Here is an 18818-nt window from a genome sequence, read left to right as displayed (position 1 = left end):
CATGCATTAAAACTCATTACATAACCTTACTTTTCTTAAAATTTCTAAAGCTCAGCCTACCATGAGTCCCTTTCACTTTGAAGCTGGAAATATTGCATAGCTCAAATAAATGTAACAAGAATAGATTTATCCTGCTCAGGTACAGCAGTGGATTTTAGCTAATAAGTATTCTGAAATTTAGAGCACTGGACAGCTCTGGCTGGGCACAGACTCATTCTGCACCTGAGGCACATCAGGACTTATTATTTCAGATATAGATGAGATTTTCCTGAAACTCTTCACTGTTTTAAAGCAGATCTCAGGAAAGAAAAAAAAAAACAAAAACAAACCACAAAAAAAAACAACAAAAAAATCCCAAAACAACACAAATCAATTATCCCCCTCAAAAAAATTAAAGAAGCCCAAGCAAAACACACAAAACATGATGATACAAAAGTTGAGAATGTAATTGCAAGAAAATTTGGAATTGATGATCTTTGTGTTTCCCTTCCAACTTAGAATATTCTGTGATCTGGAAATAAAGTTAATATGCTCCCTTGAAACCATGGTGTGACTATTTTAAATGAAATGTGTGGGGTTCAGAGTTTTCTACATATATATATTTTCCTTTCCTAATTTTTTTTGAAAGTAAACAACAACTAGAATAAATTATACTTATAATTCCACTACTGAAATATTAATAAAATCTAGCTATTTACTTTTGTTTGAAATGGAACTTTAACTTGAAGAAAATAAAACAAGTTTTTCTAAAGTCCCAGAAATTTTAGTTTTTATTGTAAATTTATTGTAAATATTCAATATGTAGTCGTATAGCAGTTGAAAGGATCTAAATTAATGTGTGAACTCATAAAAAAGCTTTTCAAAATTTTTTGAACACTTGCTTTGAAGAGGGGTAGACTGAATTAAAATGAATTTACTAAATTTACTCATTTTCTCCATGAAACAAAAGGAATTACTCTCTATTCAGAAGTCATGTGATGTAATTTTGGGAAGGATGTACCACCTTTTGCATACACTGATTAAGTGAAGCTCTATTTCAAAACCAGGAAAATTTGACTGGCTGACCATGAGGATTTCTTTGCCTTTGGTTCTGTGAGGAGTGAGAATGTAAATGTACTAATGTAAATGTAGTAATGCTTGTACTAAAGCAGCACAGAAACCTCCATTCCTACCCATGGAAACACAGGGTATCCACAGGCTAAACATTGCAGGTGGGGCAGTAGGATTTAGTGCAGTGCCCCAGCCAGCAGTGATTACACTGAATTTACCTTTTCACTTTCTCACTGACACCCACAGTGTTGCAAGGAGGTTGTTAGAGCAATGAAGGTCAGGAAATGCCCTGAGGTTACAGTACTGCTCAAGCCACTGCTACCCAATGGCTCACAAAACCCTTCTTTGTCTCTGGCCCCATCTGAGCATCCAAGTGCAGCTATCTGAGCAGTTCTGAGCAGTTAAATTATAAAACAGCCTGATAATTATGTTTAATTAATGGAGTCTGGGGTCATTGAAGACAAGGACAGTGCTTGAAAGGAAGAAAAGCTGATGGTTAATGGTGAACAGCATTGACCTGAGCTCAGAAATCTGCTCAAACACCCATTTGTGTCAATGGAGTGGTCAATCATACGTGAGACCTAATAAATTAAAAAGAGGAAAGAATTAGGACTTGAGAACATAAGCTAGCACTGGTATAAAGATTTTTAAGGGAATTTTCTCATCCACTACAAAAATTTTAAATGGACACTGAGAATGGGAATTTTCATACTGAACTATGGTTATCAAAATAGTCAGCATACACTGAATGTTATGATCCCTTTTCAACTAGAGAGATAAGCATCTTCAGAATGGGAATAATTCCTCCTGTTTTAGCTCTTGAATAATTTTTGGATGGATTACCCTCTGGAGACACTCTAGCCTCCCAAGTTTGTTTAAAGTAATAACAGAGTAGGGAGGAAAGTATGTGTTTTTATCTGGAATTACCTGTTTGTCTGTGGAAATTAAACCATAATGCTTCAGTTGCAAGGACTCCAATATTAGAATGGTAGCAAGTTCAAAGAGGTCATAATCTTGTATCTGACATTTGGATAGTTTGAAAATTAAAAAAAATAAAATCTGAGCAACAGGAAATATTTTTTTGATCTTTAACTTAGAGACCCAGCTAGATCTTCTGCAGCCTACTTTATTCCTCTCTCACATTATTAGTGCATTCATCATCTTACAAGTGCATGCAAGTACTTTTGAAAATACCATATAAGGGTTCATGGGGTCTGCTGTCTGTAAAATCATTCTGTCTGACATTTTTATAAAACCTTCTTCAAAAGTGCTCCCATGAGCCTTTACCCATTTAGATGAGGTCAGTATGTTCCTGTTCCTGTCAGGTAAACCTACTCATTTTCTGAATATGAAATGATTTTCTAAAAAATGTCAATTGTAAAATAATCTTAACTGCTGTAATATAGCCTGTGGTAAGGATTGTTGTTCTACAGCTAACTTTGTGTAATCTTGTCCACTTAAGTAAAAAGTAACATGCATATATCTGCTTTAATCTTGATCTTTGAAAAATATCAGGCCAACAGACATTAAGTAATTCCTTGTGAAATGAATTTTGTAAACAGACATTTGCATTTCATAACACATATATTAGCATAGAGTGATTGACATCAAGTTTTTCCAGGGTTCATGTTCTCACCCATTTGCATTTCATAACAACTTTATTTTATAAGCACAGAGAAGGAAAAAGAGGAATTATGTTTCTGTTCCTCAGTCAGGTTTAGCAATGTGAACAGCCCTGGAGAGCAAAGCAGACAGTGCTGAGCACTCTGTGTCCATGGTACACGCATTTAAAGCATGGGGAGGAAAAGGAGGTTTCAGACCAAGTCTTGTCTGGCACCATGGCCTGAGATCCCACTCAGTGAATAACTGGGGAGCTCACTGAAGTTCAATTCCATCCAAAGGAAGTTCAGATCAAGCATGCTGAGCCAAATCTGTAGTGTGCACCAAAGCACTGAAAGGAGGGGGCACTGGAGATACATTTCAGAATAGTATTCCTGATCCAAGTAAAGAAGTAATGCAATGCTCAATGAGAATAGGCCTTAGGAAAATACTAATTAAAATAAAACAAATGCTGTTTTCACCTGCTTTGAGCTTTGAAGACACAAGATTCATTTTACCTCTCACCATCACCAGTTGGCAATGGAGAGAAAGCAAAGACATTCCTTTCCTCTTTGCTTATAAAAATTGAATTATCTTAAATTCTGCTTGCTTGGACTGTAGCAGGAAATTTTGAGACTTATGCTAACGCTTCTAATTGCAGACATGATACCAAAACATATCCAGGTGTAGAAATAAAGCCCTTATTAAGTAAACAGCTGTGGAAGTAATCCCTTTCTTATTGAACAAATTGCTGATTCAGAGAGTCAGGTTTTCCTCTTCTTTCATTAGCAGCAGAAGTGTTAAGGGCAGAAAGGCACTCTGGGACAAAATTATCAGGCACCCAAGCAAAAGTTTTTCCTTTGTGAACTGTTAAAAAGCTAATGCTACCTATTCTAGCTGTTGTAACTAATCTTTGTTGAAATCAACAATTCGTAGTGACTAATGAAATGTGTGACATAGAAGCAGATTGTCCTTTGAGTTTGATATATAATATATGGCCTGAAAAAAATTAAAAATATGAGAAAATGAATTTAAAATTACTGGAATAAATACAGACTATGGAAAATGTCAATGTGAAAAGGCCTTTTTCTGATTTAAAATTTAATTGAATTTCAAAATGTTCCACTTCAGTCAATTCTGAGGAAGCTCTGTTGGGTATTCACAATTTCCTGGATGTCCTAGAACTGATTGACAACAAGTGTGTTTTCATTTTGTCACAAGAGACAGCTATATATGAAAAGAAAAAAATAAATATTTTCTGAGCATGAAAACTTCAAGTGTATTTAGCAAGAGATTTGTTTTTCATAAAGTGTTGTTGCACTTTCTTAATAGGTAAGATATCTGTGATATATCACTTGGACCTTAACTATCAAATAGATTTTGAAATGCTGGTATTCAGCAGTTTAGCCCAAAATTGCACTGGGGATATGAGTTTAAATGCTCTAATTTAGGTCACAGTAACATATTATGGTTTAATCAATACACAGAAGCAATTGTTTACTGTTTGTGATAGTTAATGTTGTTTAATTCTAAGAATTAATGACTTGGATAAAATGAAGAGTAAAAGCCATATTCTAATTTGTGTGAAGGGCAAGTTTCAGTTTCACAGAATTGCAAACTGTTAAAAGAATGAAGGAAAATACCACTGCAATTACTACAAGTACATAATTTCAGCTTGGAGGGCATTTTTAAAGTACTGCAATAAGGAAAAAAAAAAGAAAATTTGTGTTACTTAAAGTACAAACCAAGTTTTTAATGAGGTATAGAAAAGTCTCCTAAAAACTGCTGGAAGGTTGTTCAGAATACCCAGTTTTGGTTCATAAAATTTACAGCTCTCAAGGGCATTAATTTTTAAGGATTTCACATGACTTACAAGTCATGTAGCCAGACACAGGCCATCATGAAATGTGAAGTATTAGCATATTTACCAGTTAACATTGGAGCCAGAATCATGAGGTTTATAATGGACACAATGGGTTTTGTGTTTGGTTTTTTTTTTTGTGGTAAGACATGCTTAACAGACCATAACCTCAAATAAAATAGCAAATAGTATTACTGTTTTTCAACTACTGAATCATACTTGCTACTTCTTCCATTTAAACTTCCATTTACTCTTCCACAACCTATTGCATTCACTTTTGATTTACTATGAGCTTGGTTAGCTATCAAAATAAATCAAATGTGATAGTGGATTGGTACTGGATTGCCATTGTAAATATAGGTTAGAAGTGCTCTTTTTAGTTTAAAAAATGTAAGTCAATAACATCAAACTTTATATGCTACAGAGTGTTCAGAAAAACAGGTTTTTGTCTCTAACACAGAAGAAAAAAATGTAAGGTACCTTTAGGGATCTTCTAATAGGCACTAGACCCGTGCTTTTCAGAAACTAGTAGATGTGAACCTTTGTGTTATTTTAGACTTAAACTTTTGAAGAATAAAATCTCAGGGAACTTAATCAAACATTGAAATCAAGAGGATCCTGGTTTACTTTCTCCTCAACAGAGACATGAATCTTTCTTTACAAGTGCTCCATTGGAATGTTTCAAGTCAGGTTCCTGCTAAGAAAAAGCTGATCAGTGTCATGGTACCAGGGCATGTTCTCAGTGTTACGTGTTTCATTGGATGCTGTGGGTGTCCTTTGAAATGTGAATGGTCCTAAATAACAAATTCTACTGGAAGTTGCCTCCCAGGTGGGACAGGCTCTAGAGCAGGACAGGTGGGACAGCCCAGGCCATGACTGCCAATCTTGCTGAGATGCACATAAAGCTTTCTTCAGGGTCCTCAGCTTTTACACAATGCCCAAGGGCTAGAAAAAAAGGGCTTCTGAAATCACTGTGTTCCTAGAAACTAAAGCTTTCCAACTTCATATATGCCCCAAAGAGCCAGGAATGCAAAATCTAGAAATGAGAACGTATTTAATTTTTTCAATGTGTTAGGTGTAAACTCTATGTGCTTACATGCAAAAGTTGTATAATTATTCCAATCAGTTTTATTTTCAGGAGGAAGAATAAGGTTGTGAAAAGCATTCACATGATTGCACATTTTCATGGTGATCAGGTTATTAATGTTTTTAGAGAATATCTGTACCTGCAGTGAATACAAATCTAAGTTGAAAAGAGGAGAGGAGGGGAAGGGAAAACTACACTGTTGCTGCCACTCTTCCCAGCACCTGCCCACATCAGGGACTGGCAGAAACAGGTCTCTGCCTCTCCAAAACCCTTAGGGAGATGTGCACTGCCTTGGCATGCAGGGAGAGGCCTTATTCAAGGGCCACAAGGCAATCTATGCAGGCTTCTGAGCTTTTAAACTTGGGTTCTTCCACTCTAATTCATATGGATGAAGGCAATGGGCTAGACACAGCCTTACTGTAAGTTCTCTAGAGTGAAAGCAAATCTTTAGCCAAGGATTTGAAATGAAAAGGATTTATCCTTTAATTGAGTCTAAGTTCCTCCAAAAATTTGGAAAGGTTATTTCCCCATATATTAAAGAGAAGATAGTCCTGGAGACAAAAATCCAGAAGAGGCAAACTGAAGGGGACAAAAAAAAAGAAAAAGATTGGTGTAGAGATGGGCTTTCCATTCTTTGCAATATGTATTTGTGTCTCAGCTTATTTTTAGCCACTTTTTCTGTTGCTAATGTAAATGTTCCTGTTATTCTTGGTAAACCCGGAAATGTTAATTTTTTCTCAGCTTCATAATTATCATTAGGTGTTCTTGAGGATAATTCTCTCTCTTCCATACCATATAAATGGAAGGCTACTGTCATTAAAGCTGAATTATGCTTTATTAAAAATTATTTATATTTAATCCAATTATATAGATGATATAATGTATGTCATGTAGAGTAACCAGCTATATATACAGCCTGATATGCAGAGATATTAAAGAAAGTTCTGATGTGTGCCCACTGTTGAGTGTGTTCCCAAAAAGCCCTGTCACATTCCATCATTCGTTCATGGCACAGAGCCCAAGTTCAGTGGAGCTCCAGCTGCTGACAGGCCTGTGTTGCTGCAGCCAGCATCAGGGGGTTTCTAGGAAAGGCTGTGACAGCCTTCTGCATCAGGTGCCATCTCTGCAAGGGCATCTGGAATTTTGACAGAGTGCCAGGAAAATCCATTTAATAAGCATGTGCTGGAAAATGCCTCTAGTGACACAATATGCTGGCAGTTTTCTTAAGAAGCCACTAGTATGGATTATTCCAGAATTTGGCCCTAAAGCATATTTGAAGAATATAGAAATTAAGTAAACCAGGTAGGTATCCTGTCTGCAAGAAAATTCACAGCTTTTCCAAAATACGACCATGAAAGTAATAACAATCAACTCCCCCCTACACACACTAGAGAGTGTTCTGTTTTAGAGACCATGATACTCCATTTCAACTAATCCAATAGCTATGCCTCCTGAAAAACATAAGCAGACACCATAAATATTTAGTCCATGATGTTATGTACACATTTCACCTGAACCTTATTACCTGTCTGTTGTGTTGGAACCTGAAAGGCTGCATAAGCAGTAATGTGGTTAAGAATGAGACCCACCACTGTGTTTTATACTTATCATAATTTTTATTGTTGTGTATATGGAACAACAGGTGCATCTAATTCTTGACAAAGAGCCACTCTGTTAAAACTGTCTGCAATTATACATTTAAAATTCTTTTAATATTAAAGTTTCAAATTCTAAAAGCAATTAACTTTTCTTAATTTGATAAAAGTATTTAAAGTATATTTTTAAATTAATCTTCTTAACTATAAGAACATGAGGTTTGCTGTTGAAGCAAGTGGGACTATTGAAAATCTTAGTTTGCATATGTGTTATAATTTGGTAATTGCTGAAAAATTCATTTGAGATACTCTAATGGAGATGCTACAGAAACACCATATACTGCTCCTTCATGTGATCACACGAATGAAGGCAGAAGGAACTTATGACTTTGTTTGTATTGCTTATGAAGGTGATAATTTAGGTTTTGCTTTATGGTTGCTGGAGAATCACTCTCCCTGTGTTACCAAAATGGATTTTTTCTTACCATAAAGATGATGATATTGGAAGATACAGAATAGGGAGGGGGAAACAAGGGAAAGATCACTGTTATATGAAAAATCATCCCTCTGAAAAATGAATGAACACAATTCTTGACAATAATCTCCTATGAATTACCTTCAAAGTATTTTGTCTGTTGTGAAATTTCTCTCTATCCTAGATGGCAGACTCTGATGTCAAGCCTGCCACCAGAAGGTGCATCAATATTCCTTATTGCTGGAGCAAGAACCATCAGACATAAGAGGAAATCCGGATACTCAGCCTAAATGTAGACTATGAATTTTAGGGAAAAAAAAGTTAAATATATGTATGCATAGATTTTTAAATTTAGTTTTACTGATGACTTTATCTAACAAGAAATTATGTACCCATACATAATGTTACTTAGAGTGCTTTAGAGATCTTTATAGCATTCAGACTGTTACAAAATGACTGTTTCATGCCTAAAATGCTTTAAGTTAGTGTTGCATTTGCTCAAGTCAAGGTTTATTTTTTATTCCCTTGAGGGTTATTTTTTTTTTCTGTGAATTTTCATATGCCTGCTTGTGATGGTTTTGGCTGGGGCAGAGGTAATTTTGGCTTTGGTAGAGCTAATTTTCTCCATAGTAGCTGGTGTGGGACTGTGTTCTTGTTTCCTACTGGAAACAGTGGTGGTCACACAGGGGTGTTTTGGTCATTGCTGAGCAGTGTTTGCACAGTGTCAAGGCCTCCTCTGTTTCTCAGCCACCCCCCCAGTGAGGAGGTTGGGGTGCACAAGCTGTTGTGGGGTCAGAGCAGGGAGAGCTGACCCCACAGGGACGTCCCAGACCATCTGGTGTGAATGGCTCAGCACAGGAGAGGCAAAGGGAGGGTGTTCAGATCGATGGTGTTTGTCACTGCATGATGGAGCCCAGCTTTCCTGGGATGGCTGAACACCAGGGAAGCCTGCCCATGGGAAGCACGGAACTAATTCTTTGCTTTTCTCAGCTTTGCTTGTGTGCACAGCTTTTGTTTACTTATTAAATTGTCTTTATCTCAACCCATGAGTTTTTCTCACGTTAGTTTCTCTCCCCCTTTTGACCAGTGACTGCAGGGGGTTTCGTTGCCTGCTGGGGTAAACCATGACAGTGCTACAATAAACTGTATGTCTGAGAGGTATGTCGTGTATTCTGCACCCAATAGATGCCAGGGAGCTCCAGCTGAAAATGCTATGCTCGGTGCAGAAATCTTTGCTGAAAACCATGCCTTTTTCAAGATAGCTATTTAGCTTGCTAGAAACAGCTAGCTGGCTTGCTAGCTCAGAACTGAGCTTGCTAGATAGCACAGATCCTTGTCAGAGTGTGTTTACAAGATTATGTACAAAAGATATACAAAACCTAACATGAAGTTGAGCCTAAATACAGACTTTACTTAATTTTCAGGTCTCAGTGGAATCAGTGCAGTAGTTGACATCAGCATCAGTACAGTACTACCAAGAAAACAAGAAGATAAGAATAGTAAAAATAAAAGTTTTTCTGAAGATGTTAAGTCAGAAGCAAGAATTTTTGCCCTGTTTTCATAGTCTGTACTACTGTCTTCTGTAGTACACCTGCCATCTGTATCATGGTGGATATCAATATGTTTTCTCCATGTATCTGAACCCAATAACAATGAAAAACCATTAAAATATGTATCTGACTCAAAATAGATTGCAAATTTTATGAAGTCACTTCTACTTTAATATATCAGATATTTTGTTTTGTTTGCCTAGCTACTCCTGTCATATATTTATAAATTACTTGTTTCTGTTGGGCACACTTTTTTTCCTTTAATCTTTCAGGAAATTCAGAAAAGGAAAGAACCAACAACATTAAAAATAACCCATTTAATTCCATCCAAAGAAAAGGCCTAACAAGAGATTCTGAGACATTAAAGGCAGACAAAGAGAGAACAGGAAAAAAATTTTATTAATAGATGTGATTCTTCCTTAAAGGTAGGTAATCTCAATTCAGTTTTCTTTTCATGCCTAAGCAACTACAGATTTTTTCTCAACTTAAGGGCCAGTAAATTAATGAATATGTGTGTTTTCCAGGTTTTTATAAAAACCTTCAAATTTTACAACGACAAATAAATTAAATGGAAGAAAACACAATAAAGTAGTATAAGAAAAAGAGAAGAACTCTAGGAGTTTTCTAACCTTTAATTAAGTTTGTAAGAAATCCCTTTTGTTTGAGACATGTTCTCAGATATGCTTCTTGATAGCAAAAAATCCTGCCTAAGGGATTTTCTGGATACTCACCTCCCACCAAAATCTTTGCATGGTTAAACATCTCAGGTATTAAACTCATACTCTATCCCATCCACACATATGTTGTATGCATTTTCAATGAAGCCATAAGGGACTTCTGAAAACACTGCAATAAGCTGGTGTCAAATCCTTAAAGAAATTATGTCTAGGTTTTTTTCTTAATTTCCAAGTAGAAACAAACTGTGGAAAAAATCCCCAGTAGTATTTTTATCTTGTCTTAGAAAAATAAAATTTGCTGTTATTACTTTACTTAATTGCTTTGGAAAAGTGTGTGAAGCAATATGTGTCTGAAACGAAGAGTATTGCCAAAAAAGAAATATCCATCTACAAAGCAAAAGGAAGGCTACATCCACTGAAAAAAACCCAGTACATTTTGAAACCCAGTGCCTTGGCTGTCTCATCTTTTTGGCAAAATCTAATAATTAATTTATTGGAGAGGTTGAAGCTGCAAACTTTAGGCAACACCTGAAAGGAATGAAGAGAGGAGGTATATGAATTTGGACATCTTCATAAACAAGCTGCTTATCCACAGGCTACAGTCATTTTTCCTTTGGACTGTTGAACATTTAATTACTGTATATGAAGTAAAATGGCTTCAGTGGAAGAAATCTACCAAGCCTCAAAAATCCTTACCTAATAATGCTTAAATCAGTCCCATTGCCCTTGGCAGGAGCAAAGGAGGAAAACAGCAAAACCATCACAACACTTGCACCAGTCTGAATTTGAGAAGGAGTTTTCATAGATACTGAGCTCAGGGGCTAAATTTCTGCTGGGGACAGACAATCTATATTATCCTGAGGGAAATTTCTAACTCTGAGCACACTTATTATATATGTTTGTTCTCACAGTTTTGTATCCTCTGGCAAAAATGCTCATTACTCTGTGTGCTATTTTCTGTGATTTGCCTTCTTAAACATGAGGTTTTATTCCTGTACAGCGCTAAGAACATAAACCCTTAGGAAGGGCTGTGAATGTTGCCAGGTAACTATGCACCATAAACTTGGGCATTGAACTGTCAGTCTGCATTTTGAGATTAACTTCTCCTGAGCTGTGTCAAATGCCTCCATAAGGACACAGCACACACCTGTGTTTTGACAGGTGGCAGTGACACTGACACCAAAATACCCAGCGATGGGCAAAGCATGCTAACAAAATGATACTTTGGTTTTTCCCTCTCCATCCAACTTGAGGTACCAAAATCAGTCTTTTCCAACCTCCTTCTTCATTCTTTGTTCTCTGGGTCAAATCCTACCCCTGTGTATATTTTTGGAACCCCACTTATTTCCCCATTCCCTTGGTGACAGCTGTATAGTCACATTACCTTCATTTAGAGTCAGTTGTGGCACCTAGGCAACCCGAGGGCATCAGTAAATTGGATCATTGCCTCAGATTGCACTCGGTGATATTTTGTTTATTTCTGGGGAGAAACCTTTATTTGAACACAGCTGTAGCTGCCTATAACATCAGGGGAAATAAAATCTTACATTTTTAACCACATTTAACAGATAATACTCTCAATAAGTAACAGAAATGATCCTGTTGAATAGGTAAAAATGAAAAAAATTAATTTAGGTACCATTGCAGTCCTGTTCTCTCCTCCAGCACCTTTTCAAGAATCTGATTTAAACTGACAGAAGATAAAAAGATTTAAAATAATACCTGACACATCATCCATAATCCTTACTATTGTGCCATCTTCTTGCCCTCTTTCAATTTAGTTCAATACAGGGGCAGGTGGCAAGGACATGTGAGGTGCCTTCCCCTTAGATTTTGGATTCTCTTAGACCACTAGGGTAATTTGGCTTTCATTGGTACATTCCATAACTAGAAAGATACTTCTGTTTGGAAAGACAGTACACATAGGCACAAAGAACCAAAAAATGAATTTTAAACAATGGTATGGGGTTAAGCAATGTAGGACCAAAAATAAATGGAAGATACTTCCTCAGGGTGAAGCTAACCAAAAATAATATTGAATCATCTGTGCACAGATTTTACAAGGGAAATATTGAAGGCTCAAAATTCAGTTAAAAGTACCTTAATTGGTACTTAATTGGTGATTATTTGGTTGATATTAAACTTAGATAACCAGGGCTTTCCAGAGAGCAGCAACTGTCTTTCAACATAATGCTGACTTATATAAGCACTGAACCTCTGTAAACTGGCATAATTTTCTGGCAAATACACACAATGACAACTTAGAAGAGAAGCAGGAAACCTTTCCAGAGGTATCCAGAAATCAACCAAGGTCAGTTCACCAAATGAGAATAGAGAGAAAATCCAAAATTCTACAGGAATTATTTCGCAATGAACAAAAAAAAAAAGCAAACAAACAAAATGAAATCACCATAGCAGCATGGATTGAGATACGTAAAATAAGAGAATTATTCAGTAATCCAGAAAATTCAGTTAAAGTCAAAATAAAATATCTTTAGTGGTCTGTCTTTAAATCTTATCTTGAAAGCTGCCAGTATTAGTAATAGCTGCACAAGATAGCATCTCAATAGTTCCACTACAGAGAAATGCCTCATGGGAAAAGAAAACAAAGTAATAGCTTCACATTTTTTTTAACTTATTTTTTTGTGTGTTGATCCAGATCAGGCACTTTGGACACTCAAAATTCTTTTCAACAGATTCAAATAGAGTTACCATAAAAACATGGTATTTTAAAGGCCTAAATCATGTCTTGGAAAAGCTTGTTCAATAGGACAAAAACCACCAACAAAACAACAAAACCCCCAAAAAAGCTAGTGACTGTTGTTTCAAATGCAAAGTGAAAGATTTACTGGCACATACCAGCTTTTTCCCTCTCTTTTTTTTTCCTCATATTGCACTACTAATAATGTATTTTTGTTTCAATGTGTGAATTAGCTGACTCATTTTCAGATGGCACACAATAAATATCATGCTTTGCTTTCTAATTGTTGGGGGTTTTTTGTTTGTTTTTTTTTGGTGTAGTTTTTTTTTTTTTTTTCTTTTTCTTTTTCTAGCTGGTTGTTCTCAAACCCATGAAAGGCATGTTTCAAGCATTACTTGTGTTGTTATTTTGTGCTTTCAGTTGATCCATAACCTGTCATGGTTTGATACTTCAGAAGTTGCTACAGGCTTTGAGAAGCATATGTGCTGATTCATGTTCCAGCTTTGTTTTCTCCAGAAAAAACACTCAAGATTACAGTTAAATTAGGTCAGTGGTTGGATTGAAAATGCAGAAGAAATTGCTGAAAACACCTTTCTTATTCCTGGTATAGAAATAAGAAGAAAATAAAAATCAGGGTTCAGAATACCTTTTATTGAAAGTCTTGTGTTCAAGTAGTAAATGATATTTTTTCCTTCTCCACTGGTGAATTAAACCAACCAACCAACCAAACAAACAAACTGAAACAACAAAACAAAACCACCAAAAAAACCAAGCAAAAATCCAAACCAACCAACCAACCAAAAATAAAGAAAATTGGGCTTTCTTTTTTTTCTAGAAAACATAGTAAAACTATCCCAAAATATTTCTTTTAGAGTATTTAGGCTTTAAGATATATGCCAAAAAATATGTGAAGCTCATGATAAGATCATGAGAAATAACAATTTTCTGTCCTCATTTGCAGGAAATGTGCAGGAAGAGCTGGGGCGCACAGTGACTAATCTACATGAGTTAATTAAACATTGCCTGTGGTGCTCTATTATCTCACTCTCATGCTGTTAAAAGGGTCTCTGGCACGATTTTACTCTGGGCCACCAAGGGCTCTCCTAGTCAGTGCCTAAGCAAGTCTGCATGATTTCTCCTAATAGACAATTTGGATAAGACACCTATTCTGGATGCCAAAAGAGTTTTAATTGTATTGATGCACAAGCTGGCCCCAGGGCCAAAGAATGGGCCAGTCACCATTTCCTTTCCTACTTTCAAGGTGACCAAAGTGAGGAACCCTTGTGAAAATACATTTGGAAAATGTATTGGGAAAAGCAGTAGGGTCACTGGGAGTATCCCCTCCACATAAAGAATAAACAAAAAAGCTAACAAATAAGTAAATGAGATAGGTATTTGTAAAACAAACTTAGAAGACTATGGTCAGCTAATATCAACAACCCCAAAAGTCAAGCTGATTTACAACTTGAAAAGTTAACTTATACCATAAAAATTGTCATATTAATAATCAAGACAAATAAAGGTGTCCCATCTCTACATTGACTCCTGCTATATGGTAAGGATAGAGCACAAATTAAAGGCAGTGTTGGTATGTACCCAAACGTAAATTAAAGCTTTGTCTTTTTCTCATATGATTGATGAAAAAGGTCAGCCAACTATCCCCCAAAATAATGGAAGACACAGTAGGCAAGTAGAATTACTAAATATAAGACTGAAGTAAAACTCAGTTTGGAGTTATCCAAATTTGGAGATATCCATTCCAGAGCTCTAAAAAATTTGCACATTTAATCTAAGTCAAATACTAAGAATTGTTAATACATTTATAAGGCTGATAACTATACTCTTGACTAAACAATTGGAGCTGTAGCATCTACATTTAATAAATGGAAAAAGAGCAGCTGCTCAGTTCAGTTCCTTATCTGACTTAAACAGTAGGCAGGGCTTTATTTTAAAAAAAAACTGCTGAAAAGTATAGAAGCAAATAAAAATGATGGTGAGTAGTGTGGGTCTATCAGTCTCTGCATGGTGCAACACCACCCAGGTAAGACCTCTTAGAAAATTAAAATAAAATATAACTAATTATAGAGAATTAGAAACCAAACATAAACATGTTTTTTCTCAAATTCTGACTGTTCTGACAGGAAAAATGTGATTGGAGCAGAAGGTCCTGTGGAGGTGAGGCAGTGCTGGTCTCAGTTGACTTTCTGCTTCACCTTGGGTCTCATGCTCAGCTCCTGCCACATCCAAATCACCTCCTGCAAAAAGGCTGGCTGGGCACACATGAACAAAATTTGAAAAAGCTAATTTGCATAAGAGGTGTGCACCTGGTAGACTAAATAAGGGAGTGGATTGAGCCCTCTCCTGCTTTTTTTCCTCTCTTCTCTTTTTCCTCTTTCCTCTCTTTCACTTTCTTTGTCTCTCAACTCCTACTCTGAACCATCCACATGGCAGGACCAGCGTGGGACCTAAGGGCTGCTGACATTCTTTGTCTTCTGAGGAAAACATATTTTATATCATATTTTACCACTTGCTCCATACTGAACATGGCTGTGGGAGCTGGGGGACTATGGAGGTGTGCTGTGCCTTGGGAGCCAGAGCAGGTGAATCCTGAAGTGTCCTGTACAAAGTTAAGGGCCTGTTTGCCTCCACTCTTGGGGAAATATATTGTACAAATTTAAGGGCTGGTTAACCAGTGTCCTTCCAGTCTAAACAGTGGGCTGGTTGCCAAAGTTATGGTGACTGTACAATAAAGCCCAAGAGTTCCCTGACAATGAGGTTTGGTGTCTTTCTTCAGCCTAATGAGAATTTACCAAACACCACCATTGGGTCGTGACACTTATCAATCTAGATTTCAGTAAAACACACATGGCACATTATTAGACAGTACAGATAAACTGATAAAATAACAGAAAAACAGGATTATGTTGGACTATATTGAAAGCAAATCTTTTAGTCAGGAGAGGCTGGTAATGAAGATCTTAGATGAGTACTGAAGACAGTCTTTGCATCTTACCCTTGCTTAAATGTGGAAAAGTTCTGATTCTCAGTTTTGGGATGCACTGTCAATGAGTAAGTCTAAGAATATCACACACATAAAACAGAGGACTTTAAGACTTAACTAAAGCTTGGAAGCTGATGAGAGATTGTAACAATTGCATTCAAAAAACAACCGCTAAAAATAATGACTAAGCCCAAAGCCTTATGTATAGATCATTATGTGTAGAGCATGTACTTCATCATTAGGCAATTCTGAGTCATTGCTCTAGACATCCATTTAAAATAAAAGATTATTTTAATTAGGAAAACTACATGTGAAATAGATATAGACATATCAGTGACATTTGGCAAAGCTTTGGTGAAAGATTTCCTGTAGATCCTCAACAGTATACCAGACCAGAACCATCACAGAGGAACCTTTCAGATGCTGAGGGGGAAGAGAATTATGGGAAGACCACACTATCTTGTCTTGTTTATCATAATTTAAAAAGGCCAAGATGCATGGATGATATATAATACCTAATATATTCTGAGTAAATGCAAAGAATGAGAGAACTGTGCATAGAAAGAAAATTGGCACAGAAAAAAATACATTCAGGGTAAATTTATAGTGGCTTGTGAATGGTAGAAATTGATGGCCTAGAACAATAAATATAAGAGAGTAATAATAAAAAACTACTTATATTTAAGTTTAAGAAATGTACACATTGGGGACTTAGGGTACTTATAGTAAGGACTGGACTTGACAGCCAGTAGCATTTCTCCTAACGCAATATTTGTAGGACTGTCCTTTATTTCTCCTCTGTGGCACCTTCAAGAGCTATCTGAAGTAGGTACTAAGACTTTTTTTGGACTTCTTTTGCGTCATGTCTTTTTAATAACTTTTTATAAATGTTTTAGAGGAGATTTACAGTTCTACTTCACATCTTCACAATTTATTTTCCAAAGTGTCCACATCCTACAAATTATTTTAAAACAAGATTCTCAAGGGAGAAAAGTTTTCCCAGAAATAATTTCACAAGTGAAGAATGGGTGGGGAAGTAACTTAAAACTACTGTAAATTCATTCGTAGTTCTGGAAAGAGGGTGAAAGTCTCTCCCTCTTATGATTACGTGATCTACAAGTAGTTGTTAGGAAGAAAATCAACTTATTTCCTGTTGTGTCTGAGTGGATTTTTTTTTTTTTATCAAGACTAGTATAAGGATGAACAGTAACAAAAAATTCCTGACCTGTGAGAGTAATCTCTTCAGGAGCAAAGCTGTCTCTTTCCACACTGAAATAAAATCTTCGTAACCCTATCCCTTGTTCTCCAGATTCTGTTGATGTACAAAACATATTAGACATCAATTCGTAAAAATTATCTTCTTAAAGTTAAGCCAGCTTCAAACCACAATAGTTTCTGTAAAATGGTCCGTACAAGTTTGAAGATCAGACCTCATTTTTCAGTCCCACATTGCAAGCTCTGAAAGGAACTGTCAGCAGCTGGCATTTTATTTTATTGAGAAAACAGAAATCTAGGGTAGAATATTCTTGTGGTTTTTTACATCTGGTATCTTTTGTCACTTTTGAATCAAATCCTTGATGATATTTAGCATTTGTTTAAAATTATCTCACTTCTCCCATTTTAATTAAAAGTTAGGAAATCTGTTATTTACCCAGGAGATTAGATCAGACCCATTTCATCCTATTTACAACAAAGAGAGTCAGTAATAAGTCCTTGAAACCCCTTCTAATCTCTAATATAAATATTTATTTAATCAGTTTAAAAATTATAATTATTTACCAGAGAGACTGAGTCAACTTCTACAAAGTTATTATGGATGAAAACATAGTTTTTGAGGCTTTTAAAATAACTTAATAGCTTGAAACAGCTTCTTTAGAAGATGCTCAAATCTTTTTTGGCAAATGATTGTTTAGGTTGCTATCTTTTGTATAACCTAAGGAAATTTTTTCCCCCAGGCATCTATTGATTACTTTAATTCCTAATTAACTATTTGCTTGGAAGAGTATTTTCTTTTTCTAATGATTTCAATCATTAGAATAAATGCTGCACTACTGTCCTGGTTTCAGCCTTAAAACCACAACAGCTTTTCATGTCACTACAATTTCAAACTCGCTCTCACACCACTTGTATTGGGTTTGCATGACAAGGTTTTGGTAGCAGGGGAGCTAAGGGGTAACTTTTGGGAACTGCAGGGCTGACTTCTCTGAGAAGCTGCCAGAAGCTTCTCCCATGTCTGACAGAGCCAAAGCCAGCTGGGCACAAGAGAGACCTGCCACTGGCAGGGCTGAGCCCACCAGTGATGGTGGCAGCGTCATTGCGACAGCAAAGCAAAGAAGGAAAAAATCCAAAATGTGCAACAAGCAACAGCAACCAGAGAAGAGAGGAGTGAGAATATTTGAGCAACAGACCTGCAGGCACCCAGGGTCAGTGAAGCAGAAGTGGAAAGAGGTGCACACAGAGCAGAGATTCCCCCAGACCATGATGAAGACCACAGTGTGGTAGCTGTGCCCCTGCTGCCCATGGAGCTCCAGGATGGAGCAGGTATCCACCTGAAGCCCATGGAGCACCCTGTTCCAGAGCAGGTGGCTGTTCAAAGGAGGCTGTAACACCACAGGAAGGCTGTGCTAGAGCAAGTTCCTGGCAGAATCTGTGGACCCATGGGGGCCCCATGCTGGAGCAGTATATTCCTGTAGGGCTGCACGCCCCAGAAGGGATCCATGCTGATGTTTGTGAAGGGCTGTAGCCTATGGAAGGACTCATGCTGAAGAAGTTAAGGAGGACTATATCCTGTAGGAGGCAACCCACACTGGAACAGGATGAGTGTGAAGAGTCCTTCCCCTGTGAAGGAAGGAGCAGCAGAGACAACGTGTGACAAAATGACTGCAGCCCCCATTCCCTGTTCCCCTGTATGGGAGGAGGAGGAATGATGAGTGATCTCTCCTTGTCCTTATCTCAACACATGAGCCTTTTGTTATATTTCCTGTCCAAATGAGGAGGGGAGTGACAGTGGCTGAGGTGGGCATCTGCTGTCAAGGTCAAACCACAACATAACAAGATCCTCTCTTTTGTACATTCAAACAAATTTATACTCTTAACTTTACAACCAATTCATCATAACAAAAATGTCCTCTTAGATGTATCAAAAACCAAAGACACAAATGTAGTGTATTGATAGCACAAAATATCTGTGACCAAGAAGAACATATAATAATTAGTTACAGT

Source organism: Lonchura striata, chromosome 1 (assembly GCF_050655825.1).
Source record: "Lonchura striata isolate lonStrDom1 chromosome 1, ASM5065582v1, whole genome shotgun sequence".
Classification (NCBI taxonomy): Eukaryota; Metazoa; Chordata; class Aves; order Passeriformes; family Estrildidae; genus Lonchura; species Lonchura striata.
Note: the sequence above shows the minus strand (reverse complement) of the source record.